This window comes from Stylophora pistillata, chromosome 2 (genome assembly GCF_964205215.1).
Source record: "Stylophora pistillata chromosome 2, jaStyPist1.2, whole genome shotgun sequence".
NCBI classification, from domain to species: domain Eukaryota; kingdom Metazoa; phylum Cnidaria; class Anthozoa; order Scleractinia; family Pocilloporidae; genus Stylophora; species Stylophora pistillata.
In genome coordinates this window covers 57279810-57303757 of record NC_142520.1, presented here as the reverse complement: position 1 = coordinate 57303757, position 23948 = coordinate 57279810, and the positions used below count along the sequence as shown (strand labels likewise).

At 38.5% G+C, this 23948-nt stretch overlaps 1 long non-coding RNA gene and 1 pseudogene across 1 annotated transcript in view; one reads left to right on the top strand and one right to left on the bottom strand.

Moving 5' to 3' along the window:
* Positions 1 to 13494, bottom strand: part of LOC148740598 (uncharacterized) — a 19772-nt gene extending 6278 nt beyond the window's left edge. Inside the window, exons 1-2 of the long non-coding RNA XR_015996110.1 lie at positions 11621 to 13494; positions 2165 to 2221 (exon numbers count right to left, since the gene is read on the bottom strand). This is a non-coding gene — a long non-coding RNA (uncharacterized LOC148740598). The remainder of the gene's footprint in view (positions 1 to 2164; positions 2222 to 11620) is intronic.
* Positions 13495 to 21631: 8137 nt separating this feature from the next.
* Positions 21632 to 23624, top strand: LOC148740597 (uncharacterized; annotated as a pseudogene).
* The last annotated feature ends 324 nt before the right edge of the window (positions 23625 to 23948 follow it).

Here is a 23948-nt window from a genome sequence, read left to right as displayed (position 1 = left end):
ACAAGGATATAATAGGAATTGTTATATTCATCATGTATAAATGTATATGGGAGAGTGTATTTTCAGAAATGCTTGGTTTAGCAATGTTAGTGTAAGACATGTATTAAGAGTGCACCTCAGTGAAAAAGTATTTGCTTAGTACAAGTTAAAGTTTTCATCTTTTTTTGCAAACTAATATAAACTGTAAATATTTTATCGCTTTTACGCGTCTTCCTTTGCTGTTTTATCAAGCAAAAGTAGAAATACACGCCATAACTTGCAAACAGTTTGCATGTTTCTTATCTACACTTATTAGGTTATCTTTGGAGTATTCATCGGTCTTGACGAGAATTATTTCAAATTCTGTACTGCATAGCCAATTCAGTACCCAATACCTTGAAGCTACTCCAGATTTACCCCTCACCATGATGTCCCCAACTACTCAATACAACCGTCACTACATAAAACCATGAAATCACGTTCTAACTGCTAACGAATTTTGTTTTATGCCAGAAAAATTAAAATTGGTGAATATTAGCAATGGTAACCGTTACCATGGCAACAAATAAGCGCTATGAGGCCTAAGCACTGGTTGAGACTCTTATTGTTAAAAAGTCGCATGTTGATACCGTGTTTAGTTTTGAAAGTTTCACATGTTTTAAGCTCGTTTTGGTCTCAGCCTCATTTTCATGCTGACGACTATTAAAATGAGGACGTGCGCGTATTTCGCTCATTTCCTTCAAGTTGGTTTATCCAGGTGGATTTCGTTTGCACAAATCGACAGAAGTAGACCTACATGTTCTATTGGAAGGCTTAAAGGATAAAAAGATGTGTTATTTAGGCATTTGAAGGAATTGAAACTTGCTAGATTTGACTCAAAAGTGAATTTTTGACGAGAAATAGTCACGTGACATGTCACGTGACCTGTTTTGGGGCTCATAATCACTCAAATTCAAGCTGCAGACTTTGTAAACACCTTTAAGTGTATTCAAGGATATTTTGATAAGAGTCATTAGGTTTAGAGGGCGAAAAATGGTTTAGCCTCGTTTCTATGTTGAAAGCCAAATTTGGAAAAAGACCCCCATTTATCTTGTTAGTGGTATCACAAATCAGCACTACATAATACCTAGTATTAAAGAGCAGTTATTCTTCTATAAGAATCCCTTGCTAGACCTTTTCTGTTGGGTGGGTTGAACGAAACAATATTTTCCCGGTTCTAGCTCCCTGGCTAAAAATGGCGGGTAAAGACGGAGGGAACGGAAAAATGTGTCACTACACGAAACAAGCGCTTGCCTACAAGCCGAGCTCTGTTTCAGGAGCAAAATGACTCAATATATTAGATGTTAGACTATTTGAAAAAGGTTCATTAAAAATACAATTTACTTTGTAATATTTTATTCTCCGCATAGGAGAGAGAGAGAGAAGCAGTACTCAAAGATCAACCTTTGCTTAAGCTGGGACAAAACAAATGACGATTCCAAAAAATTCAAGGGAAATTGATCTTAACAAACCCAAACATTCCTCTGCAGCATTCACAGTAATAAAAAGAAAAAGGAAAACATAAGCTCAGACGCTTTGTAAAGTATCTCGCTCAATAACGCGACAGACATCAGGGCTGGGGCTCACCAGGCTTAAGGCATAGCCATTGTACCAATGAGTCTCCGATTCCGACTCAATAACTTGCCATCGATTTAGAATTAAGACCGACAAAGTAGTTTCCTTGTGAAAAAAGTTGGTTTATTACTGGCTTTTACGTGCAACTATATTTCATTGAGATGATTTTGTTGAATTTGAATGAATTTTATTTCACTTGAATTTAATCTCACAAAAATGAAGGCGTCAGCAAAACATACAGCAGGTCTTTATTTAGACTTCAGATGGGAAACTGTTGTCGTTTTAGACTTCTTCTTAGAAGTAATGCTCCCCATTTCACAATGGGATTCAGTTGCATTACACACTTATCTTCGAGAGGTTATAGTCTCCAACTCATCCCTTCGCAGTGCCATCTTCGTTCATCCCCTAACTCTTCATTGCCATCCTTCGACGGATATCCCATTCATTATCTCCATTCTCTTCGTCGCCGCCCACCCTACCCATAGAGCCTCCTCTCTCCCTCCAATAGAAAAAAATTATTTCAAATCGCTTAACACGTTAGACAATGGCTGCAAACATCTGAGTTGCTTACAGAAAACGAGGATGAAACTCCACTTGGCCATCGAAGATACCGTCCTAATGTTGTTTGCTAAATAAGTAAAATTGACATACTTAATTTTCCTTCATTTTTAACATAACTGTCTATCATATCAGTAAAACTCAGTTGTTGATGCTCTCAACGCAAATTTGAAATTTAATATAATTACAAGTTAGATCATATTGTGCCCTTTTGATCACCTGGTGTGTTAAAAAGCGCACTATAAATCAATAAATTATTAAATTATTATTATTATCAGCGGCGGTGAAGCAGGGGGGCAGGGGCGGGAAGCGTAGCCCCCAAACAAAAATTTGAGCGTTTTGCTTCGGAAAATATCGCTAACGCAGCATGAAAATTAGGCAAAATATTTAATTTTGTGACCATTTCACGAATCCTTGTACATGAATCGCGCTTTGAGCTGGACAGTCGAATGCAATGCTGAAACATTTTAGGCTGTGCCGTTTAGAGCTCGTTTAAGAGTTCTATCCAAGTACACCTTTCAAAAGTGTTAGTAAATTTGTCTCCATCATTCCCAAAGCAGTGGGTACCCGACTCGTCGAAGCCTATGATTAAGACTTTGGGTTTCATTTATTTATCAAAACATCAGAATTATTTGCTCAGGATTAATGGACAGTTGTGACTGTTTCATCGTTAATTTCAGAGACGTTGTGATCGATTGACTCCCCACGTTGACGATCTTCTTTATTTTCATCAGACACCAGCTTAAGTGTCTTATAGTTAACAGTTAGGGCAGAAGTGATATGTTGGTTATTCATCGTTATTTAAAGGTGGGCTACTTATCTTGGAACCACTTCAACATTCACTGTAAGCCTACATCAAGTCAGCGAAAATTTGTAACTATAATTCAGGTAGATTTTGGAACAGTGACATGCAATAACTTTTTTTTTTAATTCAAAGCGGAAATGATGTTCATTTATGTCTTTATCTTCGCCGAATTGATTGACGTTTGCTTTCTATGAAACATTATTTTACTGGACTGCGTAGCGGCCCTAGAGGGAGGGGGGAGGAGGGTGGGGAGCCGAGCGGAGAGAGGCTTGGGGAGAGGAAAGGAAGGGCTGGCTATGAGAGGCCCACATTCCGCACAACTTCCTTGATTAATTATGCATATCGTGTTTCGAATGTCAATCAAAAACTGTCAAAACCATCCAATCACGACGCGTCATTTTAAGACATACGCCAGTGAAGCAGGGAAAATACTAAAAGTAGGAGAGCACTGACCCATGCAAACTGTCAAAACACTGCTGCACGTGGATGAAAATGTCGGACGACAAGGAAAATTTCAAAGAAAAACCCAAGAGGGTTAGAAAGCCTAATATAGATATTCCGTCAATTTGCCGCTTTTTTCGAGATAACTTAATTAAGAATCAAGTTAGGAACTGGGTTCAAGAACTTTATTAAAATCTTTAAAGCAAGTCAGAGAGAAGAATTCCAATATGTTATAGCGGACCGCCTTTGAGATCTTGGATTTTACTTCGCAAAACAGCCAAATCTCTCCAAAACTGTTTGCCTTACCTGTGCCCGAAAAGTGAATACTTTTTGCAAGTTTTTTGAACTCTTGGAAAGGGCTTCATGTCCATCTTCGTTTGAGAACTCGAGCGAATGAATAAATAAAATAAAATAAATAAAGAGTCTTTATTCCATCATAAGATAAAACTACATATCTTATGTTACAATGAATTGGAAAAACTACAAAAATATAAATACATATTATGAATTAAAAAGTATGTCATTACAATAAATGGAGCTTAAATATAAACCTATTTACAAAGGTGTTCATAAAGCGCTGTGTATTAATTTTCGGGCGCGCGCAGCCTTTTTTCCTAAGATTGTGAAGATATGTCTTTTGGACAGGAATGATGTCTTTCAGGGGGTTGCAATCCGTTGATTTTAGTTTCTTCAAAATGTTTCGGTCTTGTTTGTTTAAAAGGTTCTTGATAAAAACTGGAAATGAGATAAAACTGCGTTTATGACATCGGTCTAAAAAATTTTGTACAACCGTAAGATCGAACTCAGATGCCCCATAGACTGAAAGTGCATAGCTAAAATTAGCCAAAACAATGTATATAAAAAGATGATCAATCTCTGCCTGAGAGTAATGTTCCTTTCTCAATGTTCGTAGGACGTGTAAACACTCGTTTGCTTTGACAAGCTTAGTTCTTACATGCTCATCAAATTTTCCGTCACTCTGTAAAGTTACTCCTAGTAAAACGAAGCAATTACATTGGGGAATATTATTAATTGGAGTAGAGTACATTATGATTTTTCTTTCTAACAACCAGCTCTTTACATTTGCAAGGGTTGCAGACCATTCTATTGTCTTTACACCATGTTCAGAACTGTCCTACTAAGTCGGCAGACGGGTCACTATTCCTAGTGATAGGCGAAAGAATAGTGGAATCATCGGCATATTTAAAAAGCACAGGGCAACCATTAAAAAAAATCTCCAAATCGTTCAAAAATATATGAAAAAGATACGGTCCGCTTACACTACCTTGTGTGGTTCCCTCTATTGACAGATTTCCACTGTCCTAATAAATTATAACTAACAACACGTTGTTGTCTTGCATAGAGGAAACTATGATGCCAATTGATAATGTACGGATTTAGAGGTAGCTGTTTCAGTTTGGCAGACAAAATAGAATGGTTCACAAAATCGAAAGCCTTACTGAAGTCCATGGTAAAAATTTGCACTGCGCTACAGTCACTACTATCTAAATACTTGTATGTCTGGTGCTGGATAGCGAGCAAGGCATTTGTGCAACTACCCGCCTGTCTATATGCAAATTGGGTGTGGCTCAGGTTGCTCTCAATGACTGACTGTGCTTGTGTACGATACACGACCTTCTCGAACAACCGGGCAATAACGGGAGTAACATTAATACCACGGTAGTCTGAGTCCTCTATAGGCATGAACACTTTGGGGAGAGGATTAACATTTGCCCTTTTCCAAGAGTCTGGCCATGTATGAGTAGACAGCGACAGATTCCAAACGTGAGTGACGATTGGTGTGAATAGCTCAGCACAGTCTTTCCAGATCCAGTATGAGAGGTCGTCTGGTCCCGTTGCCGTTTTCTTTACATGAACTAAGGTATTCCAGACACACCGCTCAGATATTTTCGGGGGCTTTACAATGTCCGGGATATCCATATCACTAGGTCTAACGTAAGTGTCATCATAGCACAGGTTGGCGAAGTGGTCGTTCAGACGAACTAGAGAGTTCTTGTCCAAATTTATCAACGATGACCTGCGACGCTGCGATAGGGCGTCCACGCCCTTCCACCACTCACCGCTACCAATGGCAGCCAGTTTTCTTCTGTTCTCGGTTATCAGCTCAGATTTGCGCTTATTAAATAAAGACAGACGTTCCTTGTTGTTTAAAGATATATGGGACTTAGTCCTCAGCATACACTTGACTAATGGGGACATCCAAACTGGGTCACGCGATGACATGCGTACAGATTTTTGCGGCATAAACTTATTCATCACTGCCCGAATCTTTACCTCAAGCACCTCGACCGCCTTGTTTATGTCCACCTCTATGAGGACGTCACTCCAGTCCAGCGTAGTGAGCGCCATATAAAATGACTGTTTCCGATGTTCCCTACAGTCCCGCACAAGAACTTTGCGGCGCACAGGTTTAAGTTTTAATCCCGCCGGTAAAACAAAGCCTTCATGGTCTGTCTTAATAAGCATATGTATGGGATATGCTTGACCGAACAGATCCGCTCGGTTGGTCATACAGTTATCCAAGCACGCGTTACTCCGCGTGGGAAAATCAACCACGAAATCCCAGCCAGACAAAGCCTTAAATTCTTGCATATCCAAACGATTTACATCGCCACCACAGACAAATCTTGGACAAATCTTGTAAACATTAGCGCAGATGACTGATGCCGCTCGAATGTAAGAATTTATTTTCAATAAACGGGTGGCGTTACTAGTATGAACCTTCCAAACGGATGATATAAGTCGTTCGACGGAAAATAGTCCAAGTCGTTCGAACGGACTGATGTTTTTCAACAAACGGATGACCAAGCCGTTCGAACGGGCTAATGTTTTCAACGAGCGGATGACCAAGCTGTTTGAACGGGCTGATGTTTTCGACGAACGGGTGACCAAGCCGTTCGGACGGGCTGAAGATTTCGACGAACGGATGACCGAGGCTGTTCAAACGGATGCAATTTTTTTTTTTTTTTTGTAAACCTAGAGATTCAAGTTCGAGTATTTGATCTTGTATGATGCTTGTAAGTGGAGTTATAACCAGCACAACAGGCCGTTTATCGTTGTTGGCCTCGAAGCGTGCAAGCAGCACTAGAGCTTGGAAAATTAAACTTTTTCCAAACCCAGTCGGTAAAATAGCTACAAGATCCTTCTTTTTGACGTAGAGCTGTTCCAAAGCTCGGCGCTGTTCGTTTTTCAGATTGATTCCGCGTTGTTCTAGGATGTTTTTCAACGTATTCTCATCAACGTTAACCTAAGAGTACATCCTTGCGTTCAAGAAGGGATTCCACTGCAAGTTTTTCTTCATTTTTAAGTTGAAAACCATTCAGTTTGCTTGCACGAACTTCAGAAATTAGGGTATCGAAATTCATCCTGAAAATATTACATTTTAACTATGATTTTCAAAAGAGATTTTGTATATAAACTGTAGCTACTGACCGAGGCTCGAAGGTTTCACACCTTCACTCGAAAAACAATGCCACGGTTTGCTTGACAGGCGAATGACCGATGGGAATTTTACGTTCACTAGATGAATGTAGTTATGCGGAATGCGGGCCTCTCATACCAGGCCCTTCCTTTCCTCTCCCCAAGCCTCTCTTCGCTCGGCTCCCCATCCCCTTCCTCCCTCCCTCTAGGGCCTGTACGTAAGCTCTTATTTTACCGGAGGTTTGAACATACCTGCTTGTTTTGAGAACATACTCTAAAACACTTTCTTTTTTAACTCGGTTGTGGTAATGAAATGTATCAACAAGCTCATTATTTGTTTGGTCCACTACGTAGTTTGGGACCAAGATTGAAAGGACAAGATCCTCCTCTTATAATAAAGTTTATTCTGGATAATCGATTAATGATAAATATCGTTTTTCTCGATACCTGTTTCGTTGATGAAGTGTTGATATTGTTGAGAGAGTTAAACCTTTCTTTCGCTAAAAAAGGAATGCCGGTAACCTTAAAATACAAGACTTATACAAGAGTAACTCAGGAAAAAACTGATATTGGGATAACGTATTTGCTTATCCAAAAGCAGCCCGACGTCATCTAATAACAACTAAAATAACAGCTTGGACATTTGAATTTAAAAGTTAATTACCCCATAGCGGAGTGAGATGCAAATATTGATAGAAACCTACAACGATAAATTACTTATTTCTAATTACAGTCCTCATGACTGACAGATGACTTTTCTGGATTAAGAATTTAAATATAAATTAAAATCGGATCCTGCATTTTTTTTTTTTTTAAGCTTTCGATATTTTATGATAACAGAGAAAAAATTCGATATATATGTCAGTAAATAGCAACACGAAAGAGTATTAGAAGAGGATTTTATGTCCGATTAAGAATCAAAAGGAGGTAAACGAAAGGAAAAGAAAATATTCAAAGAGCTTTTTTTTGCATCGTTTTAACGTGTGAAGTAAGGAAGCCATATGTGAAATAATTTGAATGTTAAGATCTAGAGAGCAATTTTATACAAACTTCATCTACGTGCAGTCAGCTATTTTCTTAAAATTTCGAATGAAATCATAGTTTACTTTTCATTTTGATTAACAAAGGAAAAACAGGGGTTCAAACACTAGTTCCTCTCTGTTTTTTTTTTTTTTTTTTTTTTGCAATTCTTGTCTTTTTTCATTATATCCTGAGGAAGGAAAAAAAGGAACGATTAATCTTTCTCTTTCTACTTCCTCAGCCAAAGTATCTAAAAAACAATTAGAGGCCATTCAAAGTATCTCCATACCCACAGCTTAATTTGTCAGGTTTACAGTACTTTATGTGATCCATTAAAATGCACAATTCTCTCAGTTCTTATCAATAAAGATTTGGAAATGCAAAGAAAAGCAAAAACCAACGAGAAAAACCGACGTTTCGGTGTCATCATGACGCCATTATCAAGGAGAAATGAAAATTACAAAATTTGCGGCAAGGTGTAACACTGAATTAGCATAAATATGTTAGGAGCTAATTACACAAATACTTTTGCGCGAGTTGAATCGCTTTGCACGTTCAGAGTGGGTTTTAGGTCTCTGATCAAAAGCATTCCGTTCACCAAACAATAAACAATAGAACTTGTTACTACACTTTTTCAAGAATGCTAAAACGTTTCAGTAGGTCTTTCGGGACTTCGCTGTGCCGTTCGTGGTGGTGTTTATATATTGAAGATGCCTTTCGTTTATGTCCATCTACGCGTGTGTGAAAGTTTTCGCACGGCTTAAATACCCGGAACGCCTGGTAAATTCTACCGTTAACACCTTCTCACAATCAAGAATTGTTGGTAAGCAGCCCACACAGACGCCCGAAGAACCAATATCCATTGCTCGTGTGGTCATACCTTTCAAAGATCAGGAATCAGCAAATTATGTTAAGAAAGAGCTCAAGAATATTAGCATATGAAGGTGCAGACAACTGTCCAGCCAGTATTTGTTAGCCGCAAAGTTCGCCAAGATCTTAAAGTACGAGAAATCAAACCACAGATCGTCAACCAACAACGCGTCGTTTATCGTTTTCAATGTGACCTGTGTGATGCGGGTTATGTGGGCTATACACGCGGACACTTACACACACGCGTGGATGGACATAAACGAAAGGCATCTTCAATATATAAACACTACCACGAACGGCACAGCGAAGTCCCGAAAGACCTACTGAAATGTTTTAGCATTCTGAAAAAGTGTAGTAACAGGTTCGATTGTTTGGTGAACGAAATGCTTTTCATCAGAGACCTAAAACCCACTCTGAACGTGCAAAGCGATTCAATTCGCGCAAAAGTATTTGTATAATTAGCTCCTAACATATTTATGCTAATTTAGTGTTACACCTTGCCGCAAATTTTGCAATTTTTATTTCTCCTTGACAATGGCGTCATGATGACACCAAAACGTCGGTTTTTATCGTTAATTCTCTCAGTTCTCACTAAAAGACCACTTAACAACGTACCGAAGTAAGAAACAAGAATTTTAAAGTAATCACTGAGCTATTAGCTTAGAATTCAGTTACGAAATGAACCGTTAAAAAAAATAATTGTTAATTCATGGCGATCGATAACAAATATTTTTTGAGTCAAATGCATTGAGATAAATTTTCATAAGCATATCATATTCCTCATATCAGGCGAAAGCAAGGGCTACAACAAGGAGAACTCTCCACATTCCATACCTTGCTTGGGGCTTTACAACCTCCAAACAAATATAACGGTTCTTTTTTATTTCTTTTGAAACGCTGAACAAAATCCTAACGGTTGCGGAAATTAAAATATCGTACTCGTATCGTGTATTGTTCATATGTAGTAAAAAAAAATGGAGAACATGGTATGAATTCTCTTTCTTATCAACAAACTGCCTCTCATTTCGCCTGTAGTGTTTTCTATCCTCTCACGCAAAAAAAAAAAAAAAATGATGATATCTTTAGAATTTTGAAAGACATAAATTGAAATCCTTGCGTTGTAGATTAGTTATCCTTTTATCCACCAATCAGCTGATATTTTTTTTTTGTTATCTCTTACAAGCTGCCTGCTTCTTGTTTAGTTCTCCGACGTAAGTATTATTTGACTTTGTTATTCGATCAGGTTTATCGCTAAACAAACCTCTCAACACCATTGTTCTTGACAATATAGCGATGTTGGTGGGGGAAAATGAGATTTTGATGAATTAGATAAAGTTTTATCATGAGTTTATTCAAGTTTCACTCATTTTGTGTTGTCCTTGTTTTGACAGCTAGGCGTAAAATGCACATCTAGAGCATAAGTCACGGATACTCTGGTCAAAAAATGAAAGGAATTAGCTTGATTAAACATACTTTGCTGTGGAAAAATATTTTAGAAGCTATGTTTAAGCAGAACACGGAACATACATACATAAACAGGATCGACATCTGTACTGATAGTGTAGATATCTAGCAGTAAAAGAAGGATAGCTCGCCGCCTTTAGATAAAAACAGCTCGCAATAAAATAATCATGTTATTCATCAATTTCAAAATTCATCGATAATTCCAAAACCGTCACAACTTGTTCTTATTGGCAAGAGAACGGCCATTGCTCTTTAAAGGGCAGATGTTTCGATCTCTTCCCTATAATTTTGAAATGCATAAGTCATCTTGTTATATCGTTTATGGTGAGAACGTCCCAAGAAACTATTAAAAGTATTTTATAATTTCTAGATGTAGAAAAGCAAGAGTAATGTTAGTATTGCAATTTTGAGGTCTAACCAGTCTCGTTATTCTCAAAGCCAATCAGCTTTAGTTTCTACACATATTAAAGATAGAAGGAGAAATTGCGCTTTGCAATAATTGTTATATGGCGTACCATCAAAGAAATTGCAAAAGAAAATAATATTTGTATGCATTATACACTTCCTATATATTCAGGTGAAAAGAATAGCAGATTGAGGATATCTCTTTTTCCCACAGATATACTGCTTTAATTTCTTTTGCGTCTTTTGTTTTACATTAACTTAATGAATGGTAAACTTTTATTTTTAATAACTGTATGTCCGTTATTCTGAGAATATCATTGTTTTATCATTTACAAACTGACTGCTGCATGTCTAATTTTCGTTTACTTGACTTTCAAATTTACGTCAAACTTGGAAAAACGCACAAGAATTTGAAAGTAAAGGTCTAACATGTTTCTTGTGCGTTTTTTCAAATTTATGTCAAACGCACAAGAAACATGTTTCCTTTTCGGTAAAATTTGCATTTCCATTGTAAAGTATCATCACAAAACACTCATTCTTATATGTCGAAGAATTCGGACCCTTTTCTGTGTCGATCATTATCCTTAACTCTTACTATTTTTATTGCTGAAAATATACCGGTTTTGGTGAGGAGAAATTTAATTCTGAGAAATAATATGAAAAGTGATGAAAGTAAATATTCATGTTTCAGTAATTCCGTGTCTCTGTTTTGCAGAAAACGACGGCGTAATATGCATCAAAGGAATAACATGAGAATCACAAACATAAAGAAAAAAAAATGCAAACCATGCAGCTGAATTACAGAATAATTGCGGGAGATAGAATAGTTCGGAATAAATATTGTGATAAATTTATCAAAAGCATCCACATCTGTGCATCCAAAGAAGATTATTTGTCATCAACCAAAAGAATGCCTATTGCTTTCAAATCTAATTTTTCTTAAGTATAGGGAGCTATAGGGAATTGAATTAAACTAATATATAGGAAAATAACTGAAAGTAACAAAGCTCTCATGTTAAGTACCTGAATGTTGATTGTCCCTTTACTCTGTCAGAAACTGATCGCATTTATCCGCATAAGCAGAAGAGAATTAACCCACACAGAGGTAAAGATTTTACAGCTGTTGTTAATTGTTGTTTTAAATAAATACAAAGTTAAAAGACAAAAATTTTCATCACGTATTTCGTTCAATTCGTTCAAGCCACGCGTCCATCTCAAAGAATGAAATTAAATCGTTGTTTAATTTTCTTCAGTTTTAGTTTATTTTCTTTTTTCATAACTGCTTATCATTTCCATCATCGTATTTGACTTGCAATTTCAAATTATGCTAAATTAACCATAAATATTTTTTTCCATTTTTATGAAATATAACTTATTTTATCTATTTATTTATTTCATTTTTGATTCTGGAATTTAAAACTACTGATTTCACCCCATACTTTAAAGGATTTTCCTCTGTTATTTTAAATGTCACTCAAAAACGAAAACTTGACTTCCGTGGTTGAATGAGTCTGTATTGAAAACGACTTGTCAGTGGAAAATAAATATGTTATTTGCTGGCAGTGAGGTTCTTATAGAAACGAAATGCGATGTACAGACAGTATTTACAAGTCTGAAATCGGAGTTTTCCATCGTACGCTCCATCCTTCCTTTTTGCAATTTTTCACTACCTAAGAATGGTCATAAATTGGTTTATTACAGGCGGGGGAGCGTTTTTACCCTCTGGATGGTTCTTAATTAGTAGCCCCGTCATGGGTCATTGAAACGTATTCCCGTCCGTTGTCATCTAACAAGAACTTGAAACTTTGCTCCGTCAACTGTCGTAGACCTTCGCGTCCTCGACGACACCAGCACAAAGTTATATGAAGCCAGATATTCCGTAGAAGATCCCAAGGATTGTCTCTCCGGATTTTATTTGACGACTTCATCTTTTGGAGGTCTGCTACTAGAATTCAAGGTTTGTGTTTTGCGTTTTCTTTGTTATCGCGCTTGTTTAGTTTTATCTGACTCTGAAGGAGCCTGTTTGTCGCTTGGAAATCGAGAGATGACAAAACGCGGAGCCCTACTCCATGGAGTACCCTTTGGATGGAGTATCCCTAAAAGTCATGAAGTGGCCAGATAAAATACTTTAAAAACATGGTAAATCGTTTAGCTGTACATATCTTAATGCATTTTGAGCCTGCCAGCTCTATGATTGTCACAGTTCGACATAGTCCACGAACTGACCGTCATCTTGAATTTAACATTAAACTGCTGGCCACTTCAAACAGAAGGCTTAAAGGCTGGTTTTCATTAGCGACGGAGTCGGAGTCGGAGTTAGAGTCGTAGTCGGAGTCGTAAAAGTTGGTTTTCACTTGGGACGGAGTCGTAGTCGGAGTCGTAATCAGAAGCGTGGAGCGGAAGCAGAACACCGATTCTGTCCACGACTCCGTCGCTTACGATCTAGTGAAAACTGCATTGTCGGAGTCGGAAATGGAAGCGGAAGAATAAACCAATCACAATGCTCGATTCCATCTTTCCAAAATGCACAAATAGCCGTAACAAATTTAAACGTGTGAGCTTGACTGTAAAATTACGAAATTAAAAGTTAAAATACTCGAAAAAGTGAATCTACTGAAAGTACAATTCAAGATCACCAAGTCGTAGTTCGCTGACGAGGTTAGCATACTCTTCCTAAGCTGCTCGACGTCGAGAGATATCACGAACTCAAATTTGCTTTCTTTTTCGAATGATATTATTCCTGCATTGTCTCTGCCTGCGCGAAATAATGATTAATGAGAGCCAAAGTTGCTCTTCGTCCGCCATGTTGTCTTTGGCGCCAAAATTTGTACTTTCGCGGTCCTGGAATCGAACATTGTGTTTGGTTTATTCTTCCGCTTCCGCTTCCGACTCCGACAATGCAGTTTTTACTAGATCGTAAGCGACGGAGTCATAAGCGGAATCGGAAGAAAATGAGAACGTTCTGATTCTTCCGACTCCGACTCTGTCGAGCTTATGACTCCGCTTACGACTCCGTTTTACGATTTTCACTAGGTCATAAGCGCTCTTACGACTCCGACTACGACTACGACTCCGACTACGACTACGACTCCGACTACGACTACGACTCCGACTACGACTACGACTCCGACTACGACTACGACTACGACTCCGACTACGACTACGATTCCGACTCCGTCGCTAATGAAAACCAGCCTTTTTCAAGTTTTAACTGAATGGAATGCAGATCTGCTTCCCACTTCTCTACTGAGATCACTTCACTTCTCAAAATAGCCAGCCTACACAATTTTTCCTCGTGTTCTTTTCTGTTTTTATGATTTCCTTTTCTGTTAAGGGTCTGATTTGTGATTGAAGTGGACGAACAGCGATTTGAAATTCGGCACGCAATTCGATCACTCTCACGACTGGTCTTAAACGCTTTCCCAGGAATGATTTCATTTAACATGTCAATATATGCAATGCCTGCCGTTTCTTTTTTCAATTTGTGCCACTGTATCAGTGCGGCATTCTTAATTGCCAGCCACAATACGACTTCATTACCACCTTCACGTTGTTTTGTCACATATTTTAACTGTGCTTCTGGTGGATTGCAGATAGATACGAGGGGATCACAGACGGGGTAGCGATCAGACATTATTTCCGTATTGTTTTGAAATTGATTTTTTTTTCGCGCGAAAACAAAACAAAACAAAAAAAAATTCTGAAATTCCCTCCGAAAAAAGCTTGTGCCACCGAGCCTCCAGCCTCGTAGTCACCCACTTTAGTTACCAGCCTTTTATCTATTATTGATCTGTAAGTATCAAAATGGCGATCGTTCTTGCACAGCATTTAATGCGAAGAAGAGAGGCAATCAAGACTTCTTTTTCCGCGCGATCGAAGTAAGATTACGGTTTTTGAATGCGTTCATATTTGCTGAAAGAAGGCGAAAAAAGGCGCAATATTTTCGGGGCATACACAGTCTTAATTGCCGTAAATGTTGAGTGACATCTTTGAACTTAAACATTTTGATTGGGATAGATCGATAACAGGAGAGGATTTCGGCTGAGTCAAAACGTAGAAAATGGCATTTATGAAGGTAGGCGCCATTTTGTATGTTGTAGAGGGCATTCTTTGGAATAAAACGCTGCGAGTAATTACCGAGAAAACCGCAACGAGTGTCTGAGTTACGAAAACAAAGTAATTCTGCAATGAAAGTACTGATGAGTGTCATTGAAACTGGCATTGGGATGGTGGGGTTATGTCCATAATACGAATTTTAGAAACTGTTTTTATATGAATCTCCATACTGAACCTTCTATTCTTCGGCAAGTTTGAAATACCGTTAAAATTCTAAGTCTTACGGTCTAGTGCGCACGCGCGGTTCGGAATTTCTGGCTATGCTTGTATTTGGATATTTATTTTTGAAATCTTCTGGCATATGTTGATCAACTTGTTCTCTTGAAGGCCAAATACAGATCTTACTAGACTTGAGGTATATGAAAGAAATCCAAGAAACTATTATTCGTGATACAGTAGACTGGTGGATTCCATACAAATGGGATAGATGGTCTTCTGGGAATCCCTGCCTAAGGCTACAGAGGGTTAGAAAGAATTCTTCTTTGGGATCAAGTGATCTTGGGTTACCAGGCTTAGCTCCACTGTAATTATTGTCTTCATACGATGCATTCTTATACTTTATGTTTTCACCATTTTTACCAGGCTGTAAAAATTCCAAATAGCTCTCAAAGATTTCAGCATTTGGGAAGCCTGTATAGAATAACATTGCAGCGTTATCGTTCAAAAACTTGTTCACACTAAAAACTCTTTCATTTATTCTTTCGCTTTTTTGGCATTTCTCCATCATACTTTTAAGTTCATCGTTCAGGGCATAACATTCCTCTACTTTCTTCTTTAGCTGATCATTAAGAGCAGCTACGTTTTCTTCAAGCTTATTAATCATAATTTCATTGCATCTGATCTGATCTTGTAATTCAGTTACAGTTTCGTTTAATGATTTCGTGTTGTCCAACAGTTTAGGCAGCCTTGAAGAATTCTCCGATACATTATTAAATTCAGCGAGAGTTATATTCGTTTGACAGGCAAACGCTTTTGTTTTGGGTTCAATACAAGTCGGTTCCGTGTTACTATTTGAGTGTGATGGACGTGGTCTCTTTGGACTCAATACGCGCCGTTCTTTGGGAGCCTTTCGCTTTCGTGGTGAATCCTGTTTCCCCTGAAAAATCGAAGGGACAGCATCTTGCTTCAGCTTTCTCAGACCTGCAAGGGTTTTCGTGAAGTCACTCGCCTTGAAATGTCTACTACACACCTTGGTAGTAGACGTGTGTGTTTATTTTGCGAAGGTAGTTCACCAAAGGAACAAGTAGCTGATAAATCAACGATTTACCGTGGCCAGTAGGTAAAGAAACGAATGTATCTCGACCAGATATGAAACTTTCGACGGCTCTAAACTGCTTTGAGGTTAAATCGTAGCTTGAAGGTAAAACACTCTTCGAAACAAAGACAATACTTTCCCGAAGTATCAAAGATCAAGAGGTCAATGGCGGTCGGACGTGCAAGTGCTGCTCTGCCAAATATCCTTTTGATTTGCTTGTGGTTCTTATGGTTCTTGTTCTTATCGCTCCGAAACCATACGGTGAAACCATATGACTATACAGATTGTAGTGTTTCTTTTGGTTTTCTACGAGAAAACCAGCAAAGAAATGGCCATGTGTTCTTCAGTCCGTCGTGTTGTGCCCGTCATTTTGGGAACCTTGCTGTCGTGACAAGAACAGCGAAGGAAAGGGCCTTTGCTAAAAGTAGGATACGCTACAACAGCAATCACTCCGCGATGTTCAATATTGAACTCTTTGCTCCCATGGAGATATTCATCCTCATCCTGGTCCGAGCCGTGTAAGTCATCGGAATCATGACGGTAACGTGGCGTATAAAAATCGACATCGCAAACCTGATATATCCGTCTTCTATGCTAATTCAAGAAGCTTAGTTAACAAGACGGCCCTGTTGGAATTGGAAATTGCTACTTATTGTTATGACATTATGGTATTCACGGAAACCCATTTAGACAGAATAACAGACAGCGAATTGTTTCCTTCAAATTACACGGTTTTCAGAAGAGACCGTCCTCACAAAGGCCGTAAAGGTGGTGGTGTGTTAATAGCTACGCGGGATAAAGTAAAAGTGTTCCAAAGAGAAGATCTTCTAGGTGATTCCAAATTACTTTTTGTAGACATTCTGGTTTCAGGAAACAGGAAAGTTAACTTGGGGGTCTTCTATAGGCCACCTAAAAGCGACATTAATCCTCCTCTAGATCTGCAAACAGCCCTAGACAGTGTTCTTTCGACACCTAACTCCGACTTACTTCTCTTGGAAGACTTCAATTTGCCTGAAATAAACTGGGAAACTATCTGTGCCTCAAGGAGCTCAGACCACACCACGCTGTTATGCGAAATTATTTATGGCAGGCATTCCCTTAGGTATTTAGGACCTGTGCCATGGGCCAAACTACCTTCCCGTATTAGGACGTTGAATTCACTAGCGGGTTTTAAGAGGGCAGTTGGAGGAATGGATTTGAAAATGTTAATGGACAATGGTGGCTGTGTGGGCTGCTTGGTTTGCAGTGCATGATTCTTAGTTATATCTTAATTAGGCTCAGACTATTCCTCCCCCCCCCCCCCCACGTCTTTGCAGTGCATGATTCTTAGTTATATCTTATTTAGGCTCAGACTATTCCTCCCCCCCCCCCCCCAATTTCCCCTAGCCTAATTCTGCTGACCACAAATTTTATGCTATTTATTCGTATATTTTATGCTATTTAATCGTACATTAATATTTAGTTATTTATTATTTCATCTATGTTATCTTGTTGTGTCCTTACTTAGTGGTTTTATTACTGCTATTTTATAATTGACACATGAATAAAGTTCATCATCATCATCACGACAACTTCCTTACCCAACTAGTCAAGGACTCAACTCGAGAGGAAAGCATCTTAGACCTAGTTCTTGTTTCTTCGCCTGACTTAATACACGACCTAACCGTTGGTCAACCCTTCTCCGATCACAACTCTTTTTTTTTTCTATCGAGATCCCCTCACGGGTTTCGTAGGTCCGAGAAATTGGCCTATTCCTTCAGAAAGGCAGATTGGGAACATCTTCGGAATCTCTTGAATTACATCCCTTGGCACTGTGCTTTTCTTGAAGACAACATCGACCTTGTTTGGTCTGCATGGTCGGATCTACTACTATCGGCTGTTGAAGGATTTATTCCAAAACACCAAGTTATAGGATCCACAAATGCACCATGGATTGACAACAACCTTATCAAACTTTGCCGAAAACAGAAACTACTCTACAAGAGGGCTAAAAAATCGTCTATGGAGTCTCACTGGGTCAATTATCGTAAGTTTAATAATCAGCTAATAAAGAAATGTAACTCTGCGCGATGGCAGCATATAAACAATTTGACTGAGGAGCTAAAATCGAACACTAGCCCGAGGCCTTTTTGGAATGACGTAAAATCCAAGAGAAAAGGATCAAGCGATCTAGTATCCTTGAAAGTAAACGATAAGTTTCTAAATGACGATATCAGTATTGCAAATAGTATGAACCATTATTTTTCGTCTGTCTTTACTGTTGAGGACCAAGCTAACGTTCCAGTTTTTGATTACGTTACTAACCAGAAATTATGCAGCATTTATTGTTCCCCTGAAGAGATAAAAAAAAATGCTGAAAAATTTAAATATCTATAAATCCCCAGGGCCAGACGGCATATCGCCACGGATTCTCAAAGAATGTAGTCAGGTGTTATCATCTCCGTTAGCGTTACTTTCGAATACATTTTTTTCGCTGGGTCAGCTACCAACAATGTGGAAAAATGCCAATATTACACCGGTGTACAAAAAAGGGAATAGGAATCTTAGAGAGAACTATCGTCAGATTTCACTAACGTGTATTCTATGCAAAATCGCGGAGAAGGTGGTGAGGAATCGAGTCGTTGATTTTTGGTCTGATCAAAATCTTTTCAACCCAGATCAATTCGCGTACCTCAGCGGTAAATCCACTCTATTGCAGTTGTTAGCTTGTTATGATGACTGGGCTAAAGCTAGAAATTGTTCTAAACCTACTGACGTTATCTTTCTAGACATGTCCAAAGCTTTTGATAGTGTACCACACGAGCGTTTATTGCTTAAGCTGAATAGGTACGGCTTAGATGGGCCTTTACTGCAGTGGTTTAAACTTTTTTTGACAAACAGAATGCAACGCGTTGTTATTAGAGGCAAGTGTTCGGACTGGACGTCAGTGAAGTCCGGGGTGCCCAAAGGAACAATTCTTGGCCCTGTTTTGTTTATCATCTACATAAATGACATCTCAACAGATTTGACATCTACTGTTAAGATTTATGCAGATGATACTAAAATCTACCGAACAATCAGTTCGCCAGATGTTGATATCCCTGCCCTGTAGAGTGACCTAGATCGATTGAGTATATTGGCAAATAAATGGCAAATGCACTTCAATCCGGATAAATGCGAGGTCATGCGTATTACACATAGAAAGGATAAACTAAACTAATTTACTCGCTGGGGGGGGGGGGGGGCAATTTAGGTCGGTAGAGAACACTAAGGACCTTGGAGTAACCATCTCTTCTGACCTGTCCTGGGGCTTGCATGTATCTGCAATGGTAAACAAGTCAAATATGGTACTAGGTATCATAAAGCGGTCCATCGGAACTAATAGACAGTGCGTGTTTTCGCAGCTCTTTAAATCACTGGTCAGGCCCATAATGGAGTATGCGGCTCCCGTTTGGAGTCCGTATTTGATTAAGGATATTACGGCTCTAGAAACGGTTCAACGAAGAGCGACTAGCTTTAAGGCAGAAACAAGGCGAAATGAATTACGAACACCGTTGTAGCTTACTAAAATGGCAAACACTAAAAAAGCGGAGAGAATTTCTATCTCTGGTTCAATGTTATAAGATAGTTTTTGGTATTGATCACCTCTCTTTCCCAGATTTCTTTGTGTTTGCCAATAAGCGTACAAGAGCCAACCACGACTATAAACTTTACCTCAAAAGAGCGGTTTGTAATTGTTACAAATATTGTTTCTTCATTCGCATTGTGGGGAAATGGAATAGCTTGCCAGGATACATTGTCCACGCAGAATCATTATCTGTTTTTGAGAGTAGACTTTAGAATTTATTTGAATATTTATTGAATATTTATTGAATCTGTAGCCTTTAAATTTTATCTTTTGTATGTTTTTAGTAAGGGAAATTGTTTTCATACAGGGCTAACCTCACGATTTTCCCTTTTCAGGATGTATTTTTTACATTTGCGTTCTAGCTTCCTGAATGTTATGTTATGTTATGTTATGTTATGTTATGTTATGTTATGTTGTTATGTTGGTATGACGGTCGTCGATCACAAAATTATCACCAACATCTCCTCGAATTGCCTGAATCCATTTTTGTCTCAGTGCTTTATCACTTGGAAATTGAAAATGAGATATCTTCTCACCATTAATCACGTATGTCTTCGTAGTACACAAAGGGACACAACAATATTTACAGTGAAACGAACTCAACCGGGGCCACCCAACGTTTTTTAGCCAATTACAAGACAAGTACGGAACAAAAGAATGGGAGTTCGTTCACCAGCGGTCAAATTAAACTGCTCGTTTGACTGGAGTCGATGTGAAGACATGCGAAAGCTTCTAGTTTTTTTACGGTGAAATAAATATGTTGTTTATTTCGTTTACGGTAAAAGCGAATACAAATTTACCTAATAGCGGCCGGTAATTTTGAAGACTGAACAGCCTCAACGTACGTAAGTAACGAATAATGCTGGGTAAACCAATGAAATTTATTTTTCGAAACACTGTCTGGAATGTCGGAGACAAGAACTTGTATAATTTACCGAATATTGCTGCCGGGATTTTTGAAGACTGAACGAACTCAACGTAATATTACCAAATTACGGCTGAGTAAACTTTTATAACAAAAATTTTTCGAAATAGGGTATGGAGTTTTGAAGAAGAAAACTTGTATAACTTACCGAATTTTGGGGCCGGGAAGTTTGAAGACTGAAAGGACTCAGACTTAAAGAAATTTACTAAATTACGAACGAGTTAACTTATAAAATATATATTTCGAAACACGGTCTGGAATGTCGAGGATGAAAGCTTATATAAGTTACGGAATAATGCGGCTGGGAATATTGAAGACCAAACGGACTCAATACAAATGTATTTGTGGAATTGACACGGCCTGAGATTTTGAAGACGAAACGGTTTTACCTCAAATCAGTAAATGTTTGAAATACTACCCGACCTTCAAACTACAACGCAAACAGAATCAACCACCGGTAATGCATGCAAAAACTAAATTTGAAAATTTCTTTGTCCTTGTGATTGGTTACTAAAATTCCCGGTAAAATTGTAGATACGGCCGTTTTTCAATTTTTTTAAAAATATACTTGTCTTGAGCCGGTTTCGCCTTAAAATTTAGCCGGCTGTAATTTGATATATTTATTTACATTGATCGAGCTCGTTTCCTGTTCAAAATTCGCGGCCGCAACATTCAGTAAATTACATAAGCTCCCGCCTTCGGCATTCCAGGTCGTGTTTCGGAGAATATATTGTATAAAGTGAGTCGGCCGCAATTTAGTAAATTTAACTTTAGTCAGTTTAGTCTTCGAAATTCCCGGCCGCCATTCGGTAAATATTTATTCACCTTTACCGTAATAGAAATGAAAAATATTATATATTTTTTTGCTTTAAAAAAACTATAAGCTTTCGCATACCTTCACATCTGATCTAGTCAAACGAACAGTGAAATTTGACCCTTATAGTGATTGATCCGCTGATGAACGAACTTCAATTTTTTTGTTCTAAACTCGTCTTGTGATTGGCTAAAAAACGTTGGGTGGCCCCGGTTGAGTTCGTGTCACTGTAAAACCATACTACGAGTAGTTAGCAAGAAGTTAGCAGGGGAACAGCTTAAAAAGATCAAATAACAACAAAGATGGCAGGCCCGACCGTCCTCGTTTTGATGTTTTTTGAATAAATTAGAATCCATTACCTCACGGACATTTTGGGTATAGAGTTTTCAAGTCATTACGTCATGTTTCTTGGCAACCAAACAACTTGAGTCTAAACAAAACGGCCAGGAGCCAACATGGCGGCGCTCTCGATATCATCGTTGGCTTCTTTTTTCGCAGATGAGCAAAAATCTTTAACCAGAGGTGAAAATCACCATCAATCTAATCATATTGAAAGCTTTTTCTATAACGATGGCGTGATTCGGGGAGAGGTTCATGCCAGCATGAAGAAAATAGTCTACAAAGTGTCGGTGAGTAATCGACACGCTCTGCCATATGTTGTAGTACGTTTGATTCATTCTTCTTAAACGTGTTCTTGTGCATGCACGATTCATGTGTCCATTATTAACTTTGTCGTCTAAATAACGTTTTCAGTGGATAATTATTTCATAGAAAGCCGTAATCGTGATATCAAAGTCTAAATACAGCCGATGTTTCGCCACTCTTAACCCACTCGCAGATGCCTTTAAGTTCGTAAATTAACATCTGGTTTTACCACTTCGTTAGATTTCTTTAGATGAAGAAAAGAACATCAAGTCAACGGACTGTCAGTGCCCGCGAGGAAAGTTTACGTGTAGTCATGCTGCTGCTTTGTTCACTCATGGCCTATATACCCTTAATCGAACTGATGTTGAATGCCAGTAGAGAAAGCGTAAGGCCGCAAACTTGCTGCTGCCATCGGTGCAAGAAATGTTCCCGCCAGCAAAACCCGGATATAGGGCACTTTTGAGAGACCCGACTTGCGAAGAACGCAGCGACCTTTTTCAGAAGTTGAAGAATTATGGTAAATTTATCGTTTTATACTGGTTCATGAGCCCTGAACCTGAAAACCAGTCTGGTTCATTGCCAGTTGCTACTGTGGATGACGTGATCTTCCAAGAGGAATTTTTGCAAGGCGCTGGAGTACAACTGCAGTATTTCCTGGAAAAGGTCAAAGTCGACTGGAAGACAATTGAAGATGTACGTCGCCTCACTTCTGGTTAAAAGGAACAATCCCTCTTGGCAAATGACCAGGAAGGGTCGACTGACAGCAAGCAATTTTGGGTCAGTTCTAAATGATAAGCGTGTTACCCCTTCCTTGATCAAGCGTCTTCTTGGCGAATACGACCTTTCCAGAGTAAAAGCTGTCCAGTGGGGGGTCACTAATGAATCTGAAGCCATTAAAGCATTTACAATGAGGACTGGCTTGGCCGTAGTGGAAACAGGGGTGTGGCTGCATTAGTCAGGTGTCCTAGGTGCATCCCCAGATGGATTGGTTGGTGATGATAGTGTACTTGAAGCCAAGTGTCTCTACACCAAGCGAGACCTGACTATTGAGGAGGCTTTGAAGTCAAATAACTTTTGCATAGAAAAAAAGGATGGGAAAACTGTTTTGAAATGTGACCATGTTTATTGGCACCAAGTCCAAGGGCACATGTATTTTACTAAGAGAAAGAAATGCTTCTTTATTGTTTAGACATTGAAAGACTTCATTGTTCTCAAAATCCAGCGGGATGATGGTTGGGAGGTTAGGATCCAAGAACTAAAGGATTTCTATCTAAAACACCTTTTCCCCAAAATTATTGAGGGAGAACTTTAAGCTTTTTCAGTTAAATGGTAGAATATTTAATAATGATTAATTGCACTTCAGTTTACAAGCCAATGAATCAGCTTCACCAATTTGGGGCACTTCTGGTGAGTCATAACGCATGCTACCTCTAGCTCTGCATGAAAAATTATAAAACATATTATGGTATGTAGTGTCTTATATGTGAGACTATAACAAATATGTGCATGTACTTGTCCTATAGTGAGGATATGATCTGAGTATTAGGGGAAAAAAATCCTTTGTATTGAAGCACTTCTCATTTGGTAATAGTACATTGTTAACTTGAACAGAATTAAGTCACTTTCTCTGCTTTCATAAATGTCAGAATACACCATGTAAACCTAGTGACAGAGGGTCTGTCCCTTGGATAGATGACTTTTTCCAAGTACATAAAGTTTAAAAGCCAGAACCAGATGATATAAATATAAAGTTTGACCTTCTTACTACAGTATTTATGACAATAAAAGAACAACAAGTTATACATCGAACTGATTACAGAAACTGGCTTTTGAAAATATTACTTGGACAGACAATTTGTCAAAGTAGAAAAAGGAGCATTCCCCTAGTTTATTCAGTCATAGTCTGTTCCTGCATACCCCTCTTTAATCAAAAGGAACTGCAAGTTAACAATAGCTCCACATAACTGAAACACTTTATTGATGTGAGAC